This window comes from Balearica regulorum, chromosome 27, assembly GCF_011004875.1.
Source record: "Balearica regulorum gibbericeps isolate bBalReg1 chromosome 27, bBalReg1.pri, whole genome shotgun sequence".
Classification (NCBI taxonomy): Eukaryota; Metazoa; Chordata; class Aves; order Gruiformes; family Gruidae; genus Balearica; species Balearica regulorum.
In genome coordinates this window covers 3,116,502-3,135,475 of record NC_046210.1, presented here as the reverse complement: position 1 = coordinate 3,135,475, position 18,974 = coordinate 3,116,502, and the positions used below count along the sequence as shown (strand labels likewise).

Here is an 18,974-nt window from a genome sequence, read left to right as displayed (position 1 = left end):
TTGTAATAACTCGGAATGGACTAACTCCTACATATTTCTGCCAAAGAGAGAAGGAATTACTCTTCTGGTCTTCAATTCCTTTTCTTCAAAAATTACCAAACTGATTGCACTGTAAATTTCCATCCTGAGTCATGCCTCTTACTGGATCAGCCTGAGCACCGTGGTGCAGGCTGCTGCCCTGAGTTATAAACCAAGCTCTTTCTTACCGTACCGAAGGATGGGAACCCAGACGCCATCCCATCTTGATTTAGTCAGCAAGCAGCAGCTAAACTCCTTTAGAGAGTGCTTGCACGCTTGTTTCTCTACAAGTGTTACCAAAGCTAATTTACTGTAACTAATGCAGTCCTGTCAGTTGTTGTAATTTTCTATCGAGGTAAAACCGCCAGCTCCAAGCAGACGGCGTTCTAGCTGGGAAAGATTAGCTCCTGTTAGAGAGGGGCAGCTCTGAGCCTACTCCCTGGATTGTCATCGCAGTAGGATCACGCGTTGCCTGAATTACCATTACCGAGAGCGCTCCACACACGTATGGCATAACGGGACTGGCAGCATCCCAGTGTCAAATAGCTTGGGGCTGAGAGGCAGCGCTCTGCAGAGGTGACAGCTCTGGGAAAGTCATAAATACTGCTGTGCTCAGTGGTACAGCCTGGACAGCAAGTCTCAGAATCCAGAGGTGGACCACATATCCTGGGCTAAAATAAGAACCAGCTAGTGTGTCTATAGAGCACCCAGACCGGACCTCGGACCACAGCTTTGTGTGGAAGGGCCCAAATATTCTGTGCGTTTTCTTCCTTATTTTCTCATTTCATATTCTGTTCCTATCAGTAGGCTCAGAGAAGGACCAACAGCAAAACACTAACATATACTGTGGAAAAACTTTTGGTTGCAATGACAGAAGAGACAGTCTTGGCTAATAAATGACCTTGTTAACGTGTCTCCCTGTTCTGTCCTAGTTTCCTACACAGTACTGAGATACTTAGGAAAGTTGATCCTAATTAACTAATGACAAGAATTTAGAATGATTTAGTTAAAACCCATTTAGCCTCATGGGGACACGTGTTCATAAGTGAAGCAACTTTAATTCCACCTAGAGACAATGGGTATTGTCGAGAGCAATCAAGTTAGCATGACTTCATAACTTCATCAGACAGCAGGTATGCACTTCGCCCACCCTCACCCCAGAGAAAAACGTTGGCTTTACTGGGAATTTGCTTTAAACTTGGGCCAGGGTAAGAGCTTGTGCCCAGTCAGTTGCTGCAATGCAGCCGACGGCTCGGAAAGCTGTGGAGCTCAGTCTTTGCCAATCCCACATCCACACTAACTGAATTACACCACCTTTAGTTTTGACTGAGGTTGTCCACACCACGATTTAAGGACATGTAATTAGTCTACTTTGAAAGTTAATTTGGATCGTTTTTCTATGTCTACCTGTATAAATAAGCTCTTAATGTCTTTGTTGCTTCACCAGCGGCACAGAAATCCCTATGAACACAAGTTTCACGCACGTTTCTGAGTTTGTAAGCCCTGGCTAAGGATTTTAAGCTTGAGTATGAAAAACACCTCCCTTTAATTTCAGTAGACAACTACAGGTGCTTCCTTAACACAAATAATCACTAAGAGTCATGCAGATAATCTGTTAGAAAAGCTGTGCTCCTGTTAAGTTTTTATATTAATTTTACATTCCAAAATTGATTCAGATAATCATCTGAGTTTATGTGCTTATCTGAACCTTCAAGCCTCTGATACTGAAGTAACATTGTTAAAGGTATTTAGCACACACAGAACCACAGCAGTAAAACTCCTGGAAGCTCTGTACCCAAATACTAGTGTATCCTGGGTGAGATTTACCTCATGGGGGAACGAATTCAAGGTCAATGTCTCAGCTCCAAAGCCACAGTTCTTAAATTCCTAATAGGACTTTTCAAAATTGGACTATTTTGTTCCAGGAGCTTAGGAATTAAATAAAAAGCAAGCTTGATTTGATGTTTCTGCTCTCCAGTTTGCCATTTCCTTAGTGAAATCAAAGGAGCTATATAGACATAGACCAGCTGGGTATCTAACTCTCAGGCATTAAAATCATTGCTTCTTTTAAAAAAATCAATGGATATACTGGTGCATTAAAAAGTCTTTTCTATAGTTATGATTTACTTAACTCATCACAAACATGCTGCAGATAAATACTTAATTTCCAGCACTATGGATATCAGACAGTAGACTGCTTTCTCTGGTCACAGATTGAATTTATCATTACCAGTCAAAAGCACCCTACAGATTCAGCAGAGGGCAGAGATCAGTTGTTTCATCCAAATGAAACATCCTTCTCCTTAATGGCCTTTGAGTTTGTCCCATCCTTCCTACTTTGTCCCTTGGCTACAAGATGATTGCAAATGCTTTTGGATTAGACCTTCAGATTTGCTTTTGGATGCACATAAAATAATCATTCCTGAAAACAATTTCCCCATGATTAAAGATCCGCTGCTGCTAAAAATATTTAAAGCAGGAATCATCCCGAATAATAGACTTGGCAACATGCACCAGAGATGACAGAAATTGCTGGCACTGTACAGAAAACAAACATCAAAAGACAAAATAGCATCAGACACTGTGAAGCACTGGAATTTTTTTCTTTTTGCTGTATGCCATTTTGCCAAGGTTGTGCATCTTTGTGTAATTCCAGCTAATTGCACAAATTCTTCAATTCAAGATATTATTTGAAATCTCCCTGGGATGGCACCTACACTTGTATACCCTTCATTCTGCTCCCGTTATGAACCACCCTCTTTGTTCTAAATGAAAAACTACATTCAGTAGCAAGCTGTCAGGGGTGTTCCATTTTGCAGCTTTTATTCCACTTCATTTGCTTTCTTTTTTCCCCCCTAAAGAAATGGTATGGAAGTAGCAACATTTGCTTGCTCCTTCCTGCCTTCCCTTTCTGAGGGAACTCTCTCAAGATACATCTGCTTGTTAGCGCACCCATTGCTGTCGCCGTGCTGCCCTTTATTGATGATTCAGCTGACAATTGGTTCTAGTCAATGCTATCTGAAAGTACTGCTAAGGAAGGGCCCGATCCTGACAAGTTACCTGGATGCCTCCTCGAGGGCGCAACACAATCTCAAGCACCAAGGTCAGAGAGAGTTGGCAGTATCCCACTCCCCAGGGAAGTCACAGCATCTGGCAGGATCGGGTTGTGTGTCAATGCTGCTATCAATTATCTTTCACAGGGACTTAAAATCATCAGTGCAGTGCTATAAATCTGCATGGTACTGGGCACTCGTCTGTAAAAATGCACAGCTTATCCTGACCCCTGAGAGCTTACGGCCCCAGAGACCTTCCTAAGGAGAACAAGGTACACGCAGCGAAGGATCTCGGGGGGCTGATCTCAAACACCGCTCTGCATTGGCAGCTTGTTCCAAGAAAAGCCGCACGTGGTTAAAAGTACTCTGTATGCCCAAAAAGAGACTCAGAGGGGTCTGACATCACATGGATGAGACCACAGTGTAGATCAGACAAGTTTTTGTGGAATCAGCGCTGTGCTCAGTCTTTTAGTGTCAGAACCCCTGGGACGCGTACAGAGCAGCGGTAGCATAAGATGAACCAATACAAATCTGGGCTTTGTCCTTTCCACCCAAGGGAGCTGATCTCCTTCGGTGGCTGTGGATGGGCACATGCCTTTTTTTTTTACCACTGCCTCAGAGATGGGGGAGGGAATGAAAAGCAGGAGACGAATAGGCCAAATCCCACTTCACTAATTTCATTCCTTTGAGCATTATAAGCAAGTGAACTATGAGAAAAAAAATACAGATTCTTCAAATGACACACACATATAGTGCTACATCTTAGGAACGTTTTCAATTAAAGGGTCTTAACAAGAAAGAGCCTAGCTAGAAACTGCTAAGAGGTGCATGACTGCAGCATGCTTGGCAGGATCTGAGAAAAACCCTTTGGGGAGTTGAGGAACAGCAATGAAATCAATTGCATCAAAGCAAGTATAGGAAGAGGTAATGACAGAGGACATAAGGTGAGGAAATGACCTTGCTGAAAAGCTAAGCAGACTGCAGGATAATAGTGCTGAAGGACCGTACCCCCAGGAATATCAAGCCTGAACGAAAAGGGACCAATTCATAGGACTGGATGCAAACATGAAACACAAAGAGGTGTTTTGTGGGCTGCTAATCTCTGCAGGTCCTGGGAGCATTAAGTGCAGAGGATCAAGTTTGAGGTCGTATTTACACCCACATATAAATATGGACAAAAGCAAAGGATTTGGCCAGGTCTGGCTTAAAGCCTGCTGGAGCCCAGGGGAGCTTTTTGACTGGCATCCAGAGTTTGGTATGAGGCTGATGACCATCTTGGATAGACACAGCACAAGCTGTTCTCTTGTTCTGTAAAGGTGCAAAGTAGAGACGTGTGAAAACTATGCAGATAGTCCCTCAAGCGATGTCAGATGCTCCTCAGCACACTTGTATGTCCAATTAGGAGTGAGAACTGTGCAGCCAGTGCATGCGGATACCTGGTAGGGTTTTTTCCAGGGTCAGAGGATAATGACCCCGAAAGTTTAAAGACCTTCAACACAGCAGTACAGCAACCTTGCCAAACCCCGCTGTCAGTTTGAAGGCTTGTTAGCAACACTTCTCTGGTTTATCTCCCTGTGATTAGCGAGTTTCCAGTCACTTCGACCACGTGAAAGAGCAAGGGCTAACAAGGTTTAGATTTAACCTTCCACGTATAAAAGCAACAGCATTTTTACTTCATTTACTTGCTACTTTGGGGCTTTTTGGTTTGTTTCTTAGGGGGAAAAGTTGTTCTGGTCACAAATCTCACTTCCTGAATGCACTGACGATAATAAATGTACCCAATTACTTCTACTGGATATTTTTTAACTTCACTGGTATGTGTGCAAACACTCCCACATGCACACTCAGAGTTATATAGGGATCAGATTCTTAAAGCAAGCATGATAAATATCTGTGCACGCACAATAAGACATCAGCACATCGAAAGCATACAGCCACATACACCACTAGCGTGAAAGCTGCATCAATGTATGTTCACCCAACCACTTGCTTGTGCAGATATCTCACTGCCCACGAACACACAGGCACGGACAGGAACTCAGCATGTGCTCAGCTGTGTTTATCAGCACAACCATCACGTATGCACGCTCGCGTATTTGCACAGGCACACGTGCCCATCGGATGCAGTCTCAGGCAGACACGCACATTCTGTAAGCAAGAGTGAAAGGTTCAAAACCTTCTTTCCAGAGAAAAAAACAACAACAAACCTAGTATGCTGTTCACAGAGCTAATCTTTCTAATTAAAATGCTTCTCGTCAAATGCATAACATTAACATGAATTATCGCCAGATGCAAAAATAAGAACCAGAGGTGGGAAAATCCACTCTAGCCTGACTCTGGGCCCTAAGATTGCATAGGAAGTCTGAGTTTGTCCCTACATTCTGTGCTTACCATCCGACTACCAGCATCAAGACATCATGTATACGATAGCTACGGACCTGACATTGCTTCTACCCTGTGATAGGCTACTTCAGTACTGCAGCAGTTCCTCCCCCCCTCCTCAGTTTTACTATTCATATTAAATCTTCATCAATGCAGCAGATAAGTCAGCTACACAGAAAAACAGGGGGAAGTAGCTGCGACTCAAAGTGCATTTTCTTCCAGGACCCAAAGATGGTGCTGTTGCATTTACTGTTAAGGACAATACACTTTTTGGCAAATATCTTTTTTTTTTTTTATTAAAGAAAACGTTAAATCAAGTTGCCTGTAGATTAAAACTGTGTATTGTTTAACTTCGCAAGCCATATTTAAGTCTGACACCTGCATGTATGCCTTTGCCATTAACATGTCTGCTGCATCTGTATTCCTGCTGCTGCAGCTGAGCTTACTTTTAGCCAGAGGCATTGACTGGTGCACAGCATACCCGGTTCAGCAGCCTTAGCGAGGTTTTAACCGAAAGGGAAGTACTGGAAGGACAGGTCCTCCAGGCCCTCTCAGACCCTCAGTACCCACTAGTCACAGAAGAATCCAAAGCTGCACTGGTTCACAAAATCCCTTTTCCACACTTCTGCACCACCAGCTTTGTGCCTTGGAGACTACGGCTTGAGGTGGTCTGCAACAGCTGAGAGCTCATCTCAGCACCATCCAAGCCCAGGAACAGAATGAAAATGGCACTGCTCAGCCCAGTGAGTGGAGAAGGAGGTTACAGTGAGAAGAAGCTGCCATTACAAGCATGCCGTGCGAGAAGCCAGCAGGCAGTTTGGTCATGATGTCGGGATCACTGAACGCAGATAATCCAACCCAAACCACCACAATGAAGAAAGCAAAGGGTCTAGTTTTCAAACTAGATGGTTCCTTAATACCTCCCTGACATCCACAGTTCCTGAGCAGTCTAGGACTGAAGATCACTTCATATGCAGTGCGTCAGAGCGGTTTTCAGAGAACAGCACACCGGAAAAATGGCCAGGCTGCAAATATCAACAGAGGTCAGGAATGTCAATATAATAATGCCAAGCAGTTTTAGGGAGTGCAGGTTTCATTCAGCTAATGTTAATGGATGATTTCTGTTCAGTATTTAAAGGAAGGGGCAAAGGCTAAGCTCCCTGCCATTGTACCCTGTGGGGAAGATTGTTCTTGTTCCTAAACAGGATGAAAGGAGGAATGATCAGAAATGATAGAGGTCAAAGCTGTGAAGACTGGGTAAAAAAAGACTAAATAGAACCTTGGAAACACGGAAGATGAAAAGAAATATACCATACTATCTCCTCCAAAAGAAAATGCTATTATAATTTTTAAATCATCTACTTGTACTATAACGCCCACAAGAAATTAGCTAAGCCGTCTCTAGTCATCTATTTCACAAATTTGTCTGATGAATGAATTACTTGTCTTCATGAAGGAAGGAAACACAAGGACACTGAAGCTGGAGTATTGAAATCCAAGAAGATAAAGGGGACTGTATAATTGAAGGTGGAGAATGGGGGATTTTATGTATTCAGTGTATCAGACAAAATATAATAATGCATGACTAACAAAGCAAGGATACATATGCAGACTACTAGCCTTGCCCCTGACGGGACTCCATCAGGATTCTCCGAATTTCAAATTGCCAATGAGAATTCCAGAATCGGCTCGTAGCTGGCCAACATTTTCCAATTGCAGAATCTGGAGTAAATATTACACCAAATTTTAGGGAAACACCTGCAACAGGAAGGGTTTACCTGTAAAGGGATTTATCTAGTTAGAGCTGAAGTTGGGTTTAAGTTTTGCTTAGTGAAATTTATGGATGTTTTTACTGGAATAGTCAAATGGCCACAATAGTCATCAATTTAAAGACAAATTACACATTCAAGAATATGGATGATAAAAGATGGAAACAGAGATAAATGAAATCTATTTCAGGGTTTTTTTAAATTGTAAATGTAGAAAAGAAACAAAATGGCAGGTCAGTTCCTGCTGATCAGCAGACAGGTCAACCTAATTATGTACGAGTCCTATATTATAATTTTCTACATTTATTGGTAAACCCATGTGAACAGCTACCAAAACGGAGCTGCAGAAAATTCCAGCAGGAAAGCTCTTCTCTTTTAGTACCCATAACACTGCCAATATACACATTTGAAGAGTGAAAATGGCATACCATTGTGTACTGGTCCCTTCCAACTTCTGCATATAAATATTTTACAGTTCCTTTGGTTCCATCTTTACCTTCTCCTCTTTTGATTGAAACACAACCTGATCATCAGTAAAACATCCCTTAACAGCTTCATAAGCCAAAAGCGCCTGGAAACACATCTCTATTCTCAGCATCCTCCTTAATGAATGTGGAAAGCTCTCTTCAGCGCTCTAAGTGTATGAGATTGATAAAGATTCTATTTACTTTTTTCCCCCTTATAAGAACTTAATGAGACAAAATTGGTAGCTCGTAATCAGGCTTTGGCCTTTTCATCTCTCCGGGTTTTATTTACAAAAGCTTATTAGAGCAAAGCACACTAAGTGATATGCAGCGATAACTAGAGTATTGCTTAACGATCCCTAGCAGGCAGCACAAAGCGCAGAAAATTAAATGGAAAAGGTGATTAAAGAAATGTTACCTAGTGTAAACAGAACCCTTCCCCCCACTGCCACTCCCACCCCGATGCTGCACATGAACCTGCAGATGAATCCCGTAGCTAAACTGCACCTTTCCAGTCTGTTCCATTGCTGCACCGAGACAGGTTTTCAGGTGTACAGCCCATGACATCTCAAGGCCTGAGCAGCTCTGGATCCAAGTGAGGCAGCTCCTTGCAAGGAGCCAGCGCGGAGTCAGCTTTGCTGTCTGCTATATCTGATTTTCCAGCTTCAATATATTTTCAGTATTGAAAAAAATGGTAACTACCAATGTTCACAGATAAAAGTTGCTCTGTATCTTAGTCCCCCCCCCCCGTAAAACAGGAATAATAATATCCAACTCTTTCAAACTTGTCAAGAACTTGGGCAACCTGAAAATTTAATTAAGAACAGGAAGTGCAAGGAAGAGGCAAAGAAGCTGGAATTCTGCAGAGAAAATCCATAATAGGCTTCCAACAGAAACTGCTGCTTTCACACACACTGCCAGTTTTCCTTACAAATAGAGCAATACAGTTGCTCCTTCTCCCTCTGTAATTTGCTGCTTCAGTTTCATCCTGATAAATAGAAACACCGTGCTTGCATAGGGAAAGAGAAGTTACTGTATCATAGGAAGCAATCACACCATACACAAAACAAGCACTCTGAGTAATTAAACTACTTCCAGCCCCCTTTCTCTGTTCCTTTTCAGCATTGTGCTGACGGGCTGTTTATCCTTGGCACAGCAGAAGGAAGGGAAGCTGCAAAACATTCTTATAGCAATTCACTCACAGGAGGAGCAGGAGAGACAGAAAGGCTGAAGACAAAACAATCAGTCTTTGGTGCCAGCACTGTTTCTTGAAAATAAATACTCAAACAAGAATCGGGTCTCCAGGTAATTGTCCAGGTAGCTATTTTGATAGAGACCTGTCAACTCGGTTGTAATATCAAGTGCTTTGTGTTCTATTCAGATGTTTCTCCAGTCCTGTAGCTATGCTCCAGCTGTGCAGAAACTTGCATCTTGCTCTGCCGTTCCCATCCAAAAGGGGAGTTTCTGCACTGGAGGAGACTCTTGTGCTGATTGACTACAAGTGATCTAAAGAGTAAACAGTGTGAACACAAAGAATAAGGAGAAAGAACAAGCCAGCTCCTTCCTAGAGCAGATTAAAAAGTTTGCCTTGTAATAATACACTGGCAAAAGGACAGCGCATTGGAAGGCAATTTCCAGCTCTACCACATGCTCCATATGGGATCCGTGTGTGTAAGTTGTGTCACCTCAGCAACAGGGATGCTAACTCCTTTGTCTGAATTGTCTGTTTCTAGCAAATCCTTCCAGCTAGGGACTGTCTTTTATTCCTTTGTACCAGACTGACCTCAGCTGTGGTTCCTAGCTGCTGCCCTAATAGAAAGGAACAGTCAGATGAGCCCAAGACAGGCTGTCTGGATCAGAACTCTAAGCTTGCAAAAGTGGTATTTTGGCTTCAGCTTCAGACCCTCCTCTGCAAATAAATAATAGATTGCAGTGAATCTGGATGCAAAACAAAGATTGGTGCTAGCACACTTCCTTGGTGAGGTTAATCCGCAGTCTAATAGACCCTGCATTGCAGCTCGGTTCTTCCCTGACCCTCCCTCAAAACACATCGCTGCTGAAAATATGGGTCTCTGGCTCTGTGCCCGTTCCCCATCAACAGACACACTGTTTGAGTGCTCTCAATTTGCATCTGTCATTATCTTTTGTGTGTGCCGAGGTTTAATGTGCAATAAATGTAAACGGGTGATGTATATTCTGCATTTTATTAGCTCTCATTTCTCCTTGGCATCATACACAGTTGTTATGCCTCAAATGAGCTGCTTTCTGGTCTACCAGAAAGCTTCTAAAATGGGGGTTTGTTGCTATTGTTACTAGGCATTTTCTTCTGAAAAATCAAGAGTGGTAATTTGTAATTATTAATGAAATTATAAACTAACTTCACCCATTGTTTTTAGATAGCTTTCAGCAGCTTTGATTTGACACTTGTCTAAGATCAAAAACTAGGCTGAAAAATTTAGGACAACAGGCCTCCTGGTGTGTCCTGCTTTTGGTCTGAATTGCTCAGAACACACATAGGCAAATTGTGTTCCCAGGCATATCCCATAAGCCATTAGAAATGAGCATTTCTATATAGCTGTGCTCATAGTTTCTACCTTAAGAGATATCTTCTGTCTACACAATAAGTAACAGAATGTTCTGTTCCTGCCTAAGTTCCCCATCAGTGCTTGAAATCATTCCTTTCATCTTCTAAATATTAAAGGATGAAGGGGTAATATACAAAAACATAGCTTGCTTTGAAGCCATTCAGACTAAAGACCTATAATTCAGGTAATGGTGATGGCCACAGCCTAGCTCTTCAACAGATAAATTATGCCACTCTGTAGGGAGGTTTGCACATCCCCCTTCCTCTCCTGATCTATTTTTCCATATGCAAAACACCTCCCATGTTTGCATCCATCTGGCTGGCATCCACAGCAGATTGAGGAGAGCACAACACAAGGAACTGCTCTAAGGAGAGAAGTTGTAGGCTGACTCGCTCTGCAGCCTTCTGACCCTCAGTGAGCGCACACACTCAATGGCAGGCACGAGGAGGGGTCTCTGAGGTTAAACATCAAGTATATGCAAACACCATTTTATTAGCCCTAGCTGCTGCATCAGGAAAGAGATCTTTATTAAATGGTCCCAACCATTGCCTTTCCCTGGCCTGGAATTACACGGGCACATTTAACACAGTCCCCTCAGCGGCTTCACTGCCTCCATCCAACAGGAAACATTTGCAATCAGAACATCACCTTGCAGTTGCAGACACAAGCTGCACTTGTCTCCCATAATATAACCGTAAAATGGATACGCCTCCATTGAAGTCTGGTGGTTTTTATCAGTTCCTGTGAAGTCTGGGGAAAAACACATCCTCTCCCTCAAGTTTCAGATTTCCCACCTATAAAATGGAAATAATAACCCTGCCTTCTCCCCCACATGCACCTTATGCTTTTAGCATGTCATTGCATCAAGGAAGGAACTAGCTCTTAGGCTATAGAAAAGGTTCACTATCAAAATAGCTGCAATGGTTTAAATTGTTGTTCTCTCGACAAAAGTCACTATCCTTGAAGCTCAGCTGGTAAAACAGAGCACATGAACTCTCTTCATATGCTTTAGTGAAGTATTTGGCTTAGTTCTAGCTGCTGCAGTAGGTACTCTGAACTCAGTCACCAGACCCGCACTGCCTTGGAGCATTGCTACATTTCATTGTACTGGAAGGCTGGTCACCATAGGCCATAGGCATAATAGGTCATAAGCAAGGCAATAATATTTTAAACTGCTTTTGCCATTTTGGCAATGAACATCTCTTGGTGTCACTCTTGTTTCTAGAGCGTTTGGCATCACTCACTGTCTTCAGTGTGAGGCTTTCTGGGTACTTGTGAATTACCAGGCGTAAGTGCAGTATGCAATTGATAAAAGGTGGCCAAGAAAACCAGTAGCATAGTTACACCTTCAGCACTTGATCTCAAATGGAGTAAAAGGCTCTGGTTAAAAGAACTGCACCTATTCACAGTCACAAGCCCTCGGTGTCTTTTTACACCACTGTCTTCTTAGCAGGAGTACAGCCACAGCTAAATAAGCTGCCAGTTGTTGAGGAAGCCCTAGGAACGGTCTTGAGATAGGCTGTCTTGAAGACAAGCTGCTTCCAGGACACACAGGGGTCCTTTGTATTACCCCATGGGTAGAGAAATATTGATCAAATGTTTTCGAAGAGAAGCACACCCTCACAGGTGCACAGCAGGTGCCTTGTGTGCATTTGTGTTCTCTGCAGATAACTTGGATCTCAGTTCATTACCACTTTATCAAACCAAGCAAAGCCAGATGGATGCATTCTGCCAACACTTATAAAGTCACATTATAACATCATGAGAATCTGGCGATCAGGGGAAAATGGCATCTGCCTTTAGATTGAAATGATGCCTCAGCACACAGGTCAGAATAGAGTTCAGGAAGAACAGTGGAGAAATGGGTCACCTGGGACTGAGAAGGGGTCTCAAAATCCCAGAACGCTCTGGACTGCGTTGTCCTCACAGAAGGGGAGCCGTAAGCAGCTCAGGTTGGCAGACAGTAACTGTAGGGCTCACTGTAGAACATCTTTTAATGCTTCACACAGGTGAGCTCTGATTCTGCTGAAAGAAGTCTGAGCTCTGCACACAGGTGTTGGGGACTTTCCTAGGCTGAGACATTGCAGAAGCTACACCATGTTGCAAAACCCTTGGAAGTGACAAGGCAGCTGGTGTGCTGCGATTGCTGCTTATCACACTAATCACAGCAATCTCACTGACTCTGCCCCCCACATCTGTCTCAGAATCCAGCTGTTGCTCCTTGTGTTATACTTTGAACATTATCTCTGAATGAGAGCACGAGTCCAAAAACATATTCAGTCCAGCCTGCCCCAATCAGTAATGATCATAAAGACCAATAGTTTATCATTCGAGATACCAATTGAAGAATTACATAGCTAGATTAACAGTGCTGATAGCAATCAGTAATTTTAGATTTAAGATTTTTCCATGACAGCTACCAGTGTGACTATTCCCACTATTACTACTACAGCTAATAGTAACACTATATTTTTTTACCATCTATTTCAGTATCAATCTAGTTATTCCTGTTCAATCATTTCCAGATTCCTGCTAGTCTGTCCTTGAGAAAGTTGCCACTGACCTATCGCTAGGAATTGTTGTAAACTAATTTTTGCTGATTATGTTTCAAACAAGAACATGGAGAAAATTAATTTGTAGAGAGGATTTCTAGTCCTGTGTACCAGTGATACACCCATGGCCAGGTTTGGAGCATTTCCAAGCTGAGAGATCAGAAATGGAACTTCACTATGCAATAGAGAAATAGGCATTAAGGGAAGGGGAGAGTGGAGGGGAAGATCAGCATCCTGGAGGGATTTTCATTCAAAGTCTGAAAACATGGCAGGTAAAAATCTGGGCTCACTGATTAGTCCTTTTGACACTGATTTCAGTTAGGACCAAAATTTCAGCTCAGAGTGGTTAAATTCAGAGAAATTTAAAAAGCACACACAGATATAGCACACAGAGGTGGTGGATGCTCCATCCCTGGAAACATTCAAGGCCAGGTTGGACAAGGCTCTGAGCAACCTGGTCTAGTTCAAGATGTCCCTGTCACTGCAGGGAGGCTGGACAAGATGAGCTATAAAGGTCCGTTTCAAGCCAAACCATTCTATGATTATGTATACTATGGGGACATACATAAATTTGTGTGTGCAGGGTATATCAATGCCCACAGGGCATTTAAACACTCTGGGTTTAAGTCTAACTTAAAACAACCTGGGCTGAGCAGAATGATCTTCTCCTACAGGTAAGTGATACTGTAATTGGCCACGCAGGCATTTTGTACCTATGTTTCGGCAAGACCACCAGCAAAAGGAAGTTGGTCTTGATAACATCCTATGAAAACAAAGATATTAAGCAACACAGACCTTCCTCCTTACCTTGGAGTTTTTTTTGTCTAAATAGGAACAGAGAATAGACAAGTAGGAAAGGAAAGAATGATAGAGGGACACAGCATCGCCTAACTTTATAAAGCTTTGCTCTTCTAGTCTCTACCCAATAATGAAGCACAGACTATAATTTATTCTGCCTTTTCATTTAGACTGAGCAATGCATGCAAGTAAAGCATCCTCCCTGTGCTCACCACCTAACCCATCCCTGTGGGGTGACTAGAATCTGGCTGCACAGATTTATTCACTGAGTTGCTGCCTTACTCCCCAATTATATCATTTAAATATTCCTCTGCAGGCACAGAGCAGAAATCATGCCTTCCTGGATCTCCTGAGAGCAGTCTGCTCAGTTACACCATCAGGAACTCACATTAATGTTCCCATGCAGCAAAAGGATGTGGTGTGCTGGTCACTCCTTGAGAGGGCAACAGACCACTGGCTCCGATTCCTTTTAATGTTTTTTGGAACTCACTGAGTAAAACAGACTTACTCCAGATTTAGGAAGGCATACATGGGAGCAAAGCTGAGATAAATGACAACATAAAGCCTATTACTCCTATGAGTCAGCTATATAGTAAAGATGTCTGGCAGTTTAATTTTCTTTTCACTAATTACTTAGGTTTCTTATTCCATGTTGAGGACCTACATTTAAATGCAATACTGGGAGGCAGGTAGATTCTCTCCTTCGATTTCCAGTGAACTCTGAAGCATCTGTGAGCAGGATGCAGAGACTGTAGGCAGCTCCGTGGTTTCCATGGGCAGCATTGCCACATTCACTTCCTATCACCATGGATTCAGCTGGCATTAATAAGCTCCTGTCTGCATAAAAGGAGCTGCCAAACACACGACTTCTAGACATGTGCTTGGCTGCACCTCCACGTGAGTGTGATTCATTGCTCTGGAAAATGGCTGCAGGGCAGAAAGAAAAGGGCACTGGCTCCTATGCACTCCCAGCCAAACACACACACGAAAGGAAGGAAATAAATATCAGCCTTGGCAAATCCACAGATAGCTCAGATCATCCTCATGTAATAATGGGACACTGATGGTCTCCAACTGCCAACATTTGCTTAGGGAGAAATATTCAGTGTGTATGGTATTCAGATTCATTTATAATTTATATCCTCAGGACACTCCAGTGAAAGAAAACTCCTACTGAGACAGCATGAAAAGCAGATGGAGAATCTTTTGTCAGTGTCCTGCATCACACAATTGTAAGGTACTGCTGAACCAGCTCCTGCCCCACTGCAGCAGGGGAACAGCCACTATGCTTGCCCCAAACCAAGCCCCAGGAGAGGTCCCGGACTTCCAGGCCCAGGTGTACAGCTAGGCTGTGCCCCAAACCCACTCCGCAGCAGGATGCATGCATTTGCCACTGGTACCCTGGAAAAAGTGCTGTCTGAGATTTCGGAAGCTTAAGAAATCATTTTAATGTAAAAAAAAAAATTAAAGCAACATTTTTTTCCCAGTGTTTTCCAATGCCTGATGCATTGTCTCCTCTACACAGGAGACCACCACAGGATTTTTTCCACATGAAAACATCTACTTGCTTAGAATACTTTCTACTTACACAGCAAAGTCACCAAAAGCACTTCATAAAGATAACTTGCAAACCTACTAGGAGTATAGTTTCTGGGAAAACAAAGCCTTTTTGAATAATATTCCACCCCATTTTAACTTGTTGCCACCTATTTTTTCCAGTTTCTATAAAAAAGCAAAGCTTCTTACTTTCCACTGACTCAATTGTCCCTTTCTTTTTTCCATTTATAAAAATAAAAGATAGAAACAAATGAAAAGTGGGAAAGAGAAATAATATTTTTTCTTCCAGAGAAAATTCCCATAGGAAAAACAGAAAACTAGTTATTCCCTTTAAGTTATTTCCCACATAACAGCTGTAATTTTTCTGACCTTCTCCAGTGAACACTATTTGCTAGGACATGGTGATTTCTCCCTGGGAACATACAGAAAAGCAGCAGCAATATACTGAACCAAGGATGCCAGATCTCCAAACTTTGGCCTTAACACTAAATCACAGCTTTCTCTTTCTGACACCAGTGAGTAGCTATTGCAGCTTTAAGGCCACTCATAGCAATCATTTACCCATCATACAGTCTAGATGTTACCTCTGCTGTTGGCTTATACACAGGCACCTTCCAACTTTCATTTCTTCCTGCAAACTTTTTGACACGTATTCTTCCCCTATGGCTGCAACAGGGACCTCCTGCTGTAATGAAGTGACCCTCAGTGTCACCAGGGCAGGTGTGCGCTGGCTACCAGCCCGTTCCTAACAGCAGGGAGAAACTCCTGTGTTCAGCTCAGCACTCCACCAGTTACCTTTCATTAGAGACAAACACATCTGCCACCTTCACTGTCTTTTTATTTCTTTTGACCAGTACAGCCCACTCTGCAGTTATCAACTGGTCCCTTCAGCAAGCAAGGGAATCTTATGTGCAATTACAGGTTGGGAATTGGGAATACAGCATCACTTACATCTGAGTGTGCAATACACATAGGTGATTCCCCCCCCCAGGTGCAGAAGACCCGTACAAAGCCTACATGCCAGTTGAAATTTCACTTTTCCTCTCTGTTTTGAGGACTAGACAGTACTGAAGAGCCTCTTCCTCCTTTTGGTCCCAATTCAGCAATACGTATCAGCAGGTACTTGCCAGTAACTATTGCTCCAAACTCTGGATCTACATGGCTGGCTAGAACATCAGCTTAAAGCCAAGCACTTGATTTTTGCCACACGAGGGTCTGAAGGTGTTCATATCTTCTTCCACACAGAAATAGGAAGAGAAATCAGATCTTAAATATGGCCTCACCCAGGATTGTGTGGCCACCTTGCAAAAGTTATTTAACTATCAAAACCTCAGCCATTGTCAGTGTGCTCAGGTCATTTATCTAGTCAGAGTAAAAATTGGCTTAAGTATCAAAGGTATTCTTCAGAGAGGTCAGTTTTCTCACTTGACTCACAATTATACCAGAACCATTACACTGGAAACAGTTATTATTGAAATAAAACTGATTTTAAGGTTCTTTGTAAATTACTTATTTTTATGGATCTTGCAATAAAACTACCAAATAGTTTAATCATATACTAAAAAGGCTAGAACAAGCTAATAAAAAGGAAGCATATTGTGAAGGAGGGGAAAAACAATGCCAGCAATCTGCAGTTTAAAAGCTAGAGCAATAAAAAGGCTTGGGCATCACACTTAGGGGCAGGTTCACCATGGGTACAAATTACATACCTCTATTGAAGATCCTAGTGCTAAGCTGAGTCGAACCAGCTGAAAATTTACCCACAGGGAGATTGTGTTGCTCCCTCAGATGTGAAGGAACACAGCAGAGTTTAATACAAGTGATTAAAAAAGACAGACTAACATTTCTCATACTTCTGTACAGATCAGAAGTTTAGGGTGAATGAGGAAAACTGGCTTGGGATACAGAGTCAGGTGGCCTTGCCAGCTTTAAGGTTATGTTTTTGTACAAAAGCTTATCCTGCATCATCTTTATGATTTTTTTTGTTTAGCATATCAATCACGTCTCCCTCCTGTGATGCCTTGTACTATTGCTCGGTCCCAACACTGTGCTATTTGGTGTAACTGTGGATGCCAGTGCAGAGATCGTGTAATCTTACCGCTGCGAGCTGTTCCCATGTCGCTCCCTTTGCACCAGTGTATGCAGTTCAGCTCCCCACACATTGAGGCACACAATATTTCATCTCAAATTCTCCTCAGGAACATGTCTCAGTCTCCTCATAGGCGTCTCAAATGAAATAAAAAATTGTCATTTGTATATTCTTGCAAATGTTCAGGTCTGGAGTTAAAACACATACAAACAGCTCATACATATTAGGACCAAATAAATTCATTTAGCACTTCATGCATTTCATCTTTGATCATGGTATTTCTGCTATAAGGATATTCAAATTAAATCAAAGCAAAATAGATAAAAGCCAGCTGACTTTAGTTGATCCAACCATCCAGGGAAAAAGTACATATTTTATTACTGCATCTGGGTTACTAATGAAGGGAAACAGAACAGTGAAAGCAGGATGCTCCGCAGCACTACATTCATCCCTGTGCAATACTCCAACTCAATATATCCCTTTGGTCCCTGCTAAGACCCGTTCAGGTGGTAAGGATAATGCCTTAGGAAACTACTCTGACAGCGCACAAAATTGTTGTCAAATGCAAACTGCCAAATGTAAAATACTGAATCAGTTATTTTCAGTTGAACATTTACTGGTTCTACCAGCCTGAAATGCAAGAGTGCACAGTCACACCATCCCATCAGGTTGTCTAATTATGTACTACAGCTCCTTTTTTGAGGAGTTACTAAAAGATATTCCATAACCACTGGACACCTAAGGCCAGTGAAGGGTTCTTCCTGTCTCACCTTTTCTTGCATGTGAAACCACAACAGCAGCCAGCCAGTTCCTTAACGCCTCATGGAGGAGTTAGCAAAAGCACAGGTTTGGGATTCCACCGTGCCCATCCTCTGCAGCAGAGATCTGCGGTACAGATCCAGAGCCTTAATATCTTTCTCTGCTCTCGCATCCTTTTATAACTCAATTAACTGTTTTATAAAGTACTTGAGAAGATTAACCACCAAGAATGTGGGAACTGTACAAATAGAACAGAAACAATAAAACAACAATACAAAAGCTTTTTACAAACATTGTGAATAGTTGCACTTTAAACCTGTCTCTTAATGACTCTGCCAGTGCAGGAGAAGGAAAAACAAGGCTATATAATTGATATCCCATCTCAAAACTAAAACCACAGAATGCATTTAAAAATCAAACACAGCTCTCAATAAGCACCTTTCAAACAAATGGCAGGTCAAAAATTAGACACTGTCATTACACAGTCAATAGTTTAAAGTGACAAATATATTTCAGAAAAGTCATACTGTATTCATTGAGAGAATTCATGAATCAACATGAACTAGAAAAAAGTAGAGCGAGCGCCTTCTGGAAATCACTCGTCCCCAAAGTCAAAATGTTAAACTGCTTCCAATGGTACCAGAATTTTGAGCAGCTCAAACTGTGATTGTTCTTACAGTTAATTAAACAAGCAGATAAGAAAAATAAAATACCCAATATGGCACATTTCAATGACAAATTCTAACTATTTTCTTTAATTATTGACTTCCCATTGACAAATTAAACAAGGAACTTTTCCACAGCCTTACAAGAACTGGTCAAGAGAAAGACCACACTTACCAGCTCTTCCTCTCCCATTGGCTGTTAGGGAAGATGCTAGTGCAAGGCCATTGCAGCTGCTATTAGAAGGATGCAGAAGCAAGCAAAAAAAAATTATATAGTCAGTCT

The 18,974-nt window shown here is 42.2% G+C and overlaps 1 long non-coding RNA gene across 1 annotated transcript in view; it reads right to left on the bottom strand.

Annotated features, from left to right (window-relative positions):
• The window catches only part of LOC142598332 (uncharacterized), a 40,056-nt gene extending 22,656 nt beyond the window's left edge, over window positions 1–17,400 (bottom strand). Inside the window, exon 1 of the long non-coding RNA XR_012832594.1 lies at window positions 17,277–17,400. This is a non-coding gene — a long non-coding RNA (uncharacterized LOC142598332). The remainder of the gene's footprint in view (window positions 1–17,276) is intronic.
• Between the last annotated feature and the right edge of the window lie 1,574 nt (window positions 17,401–18,974).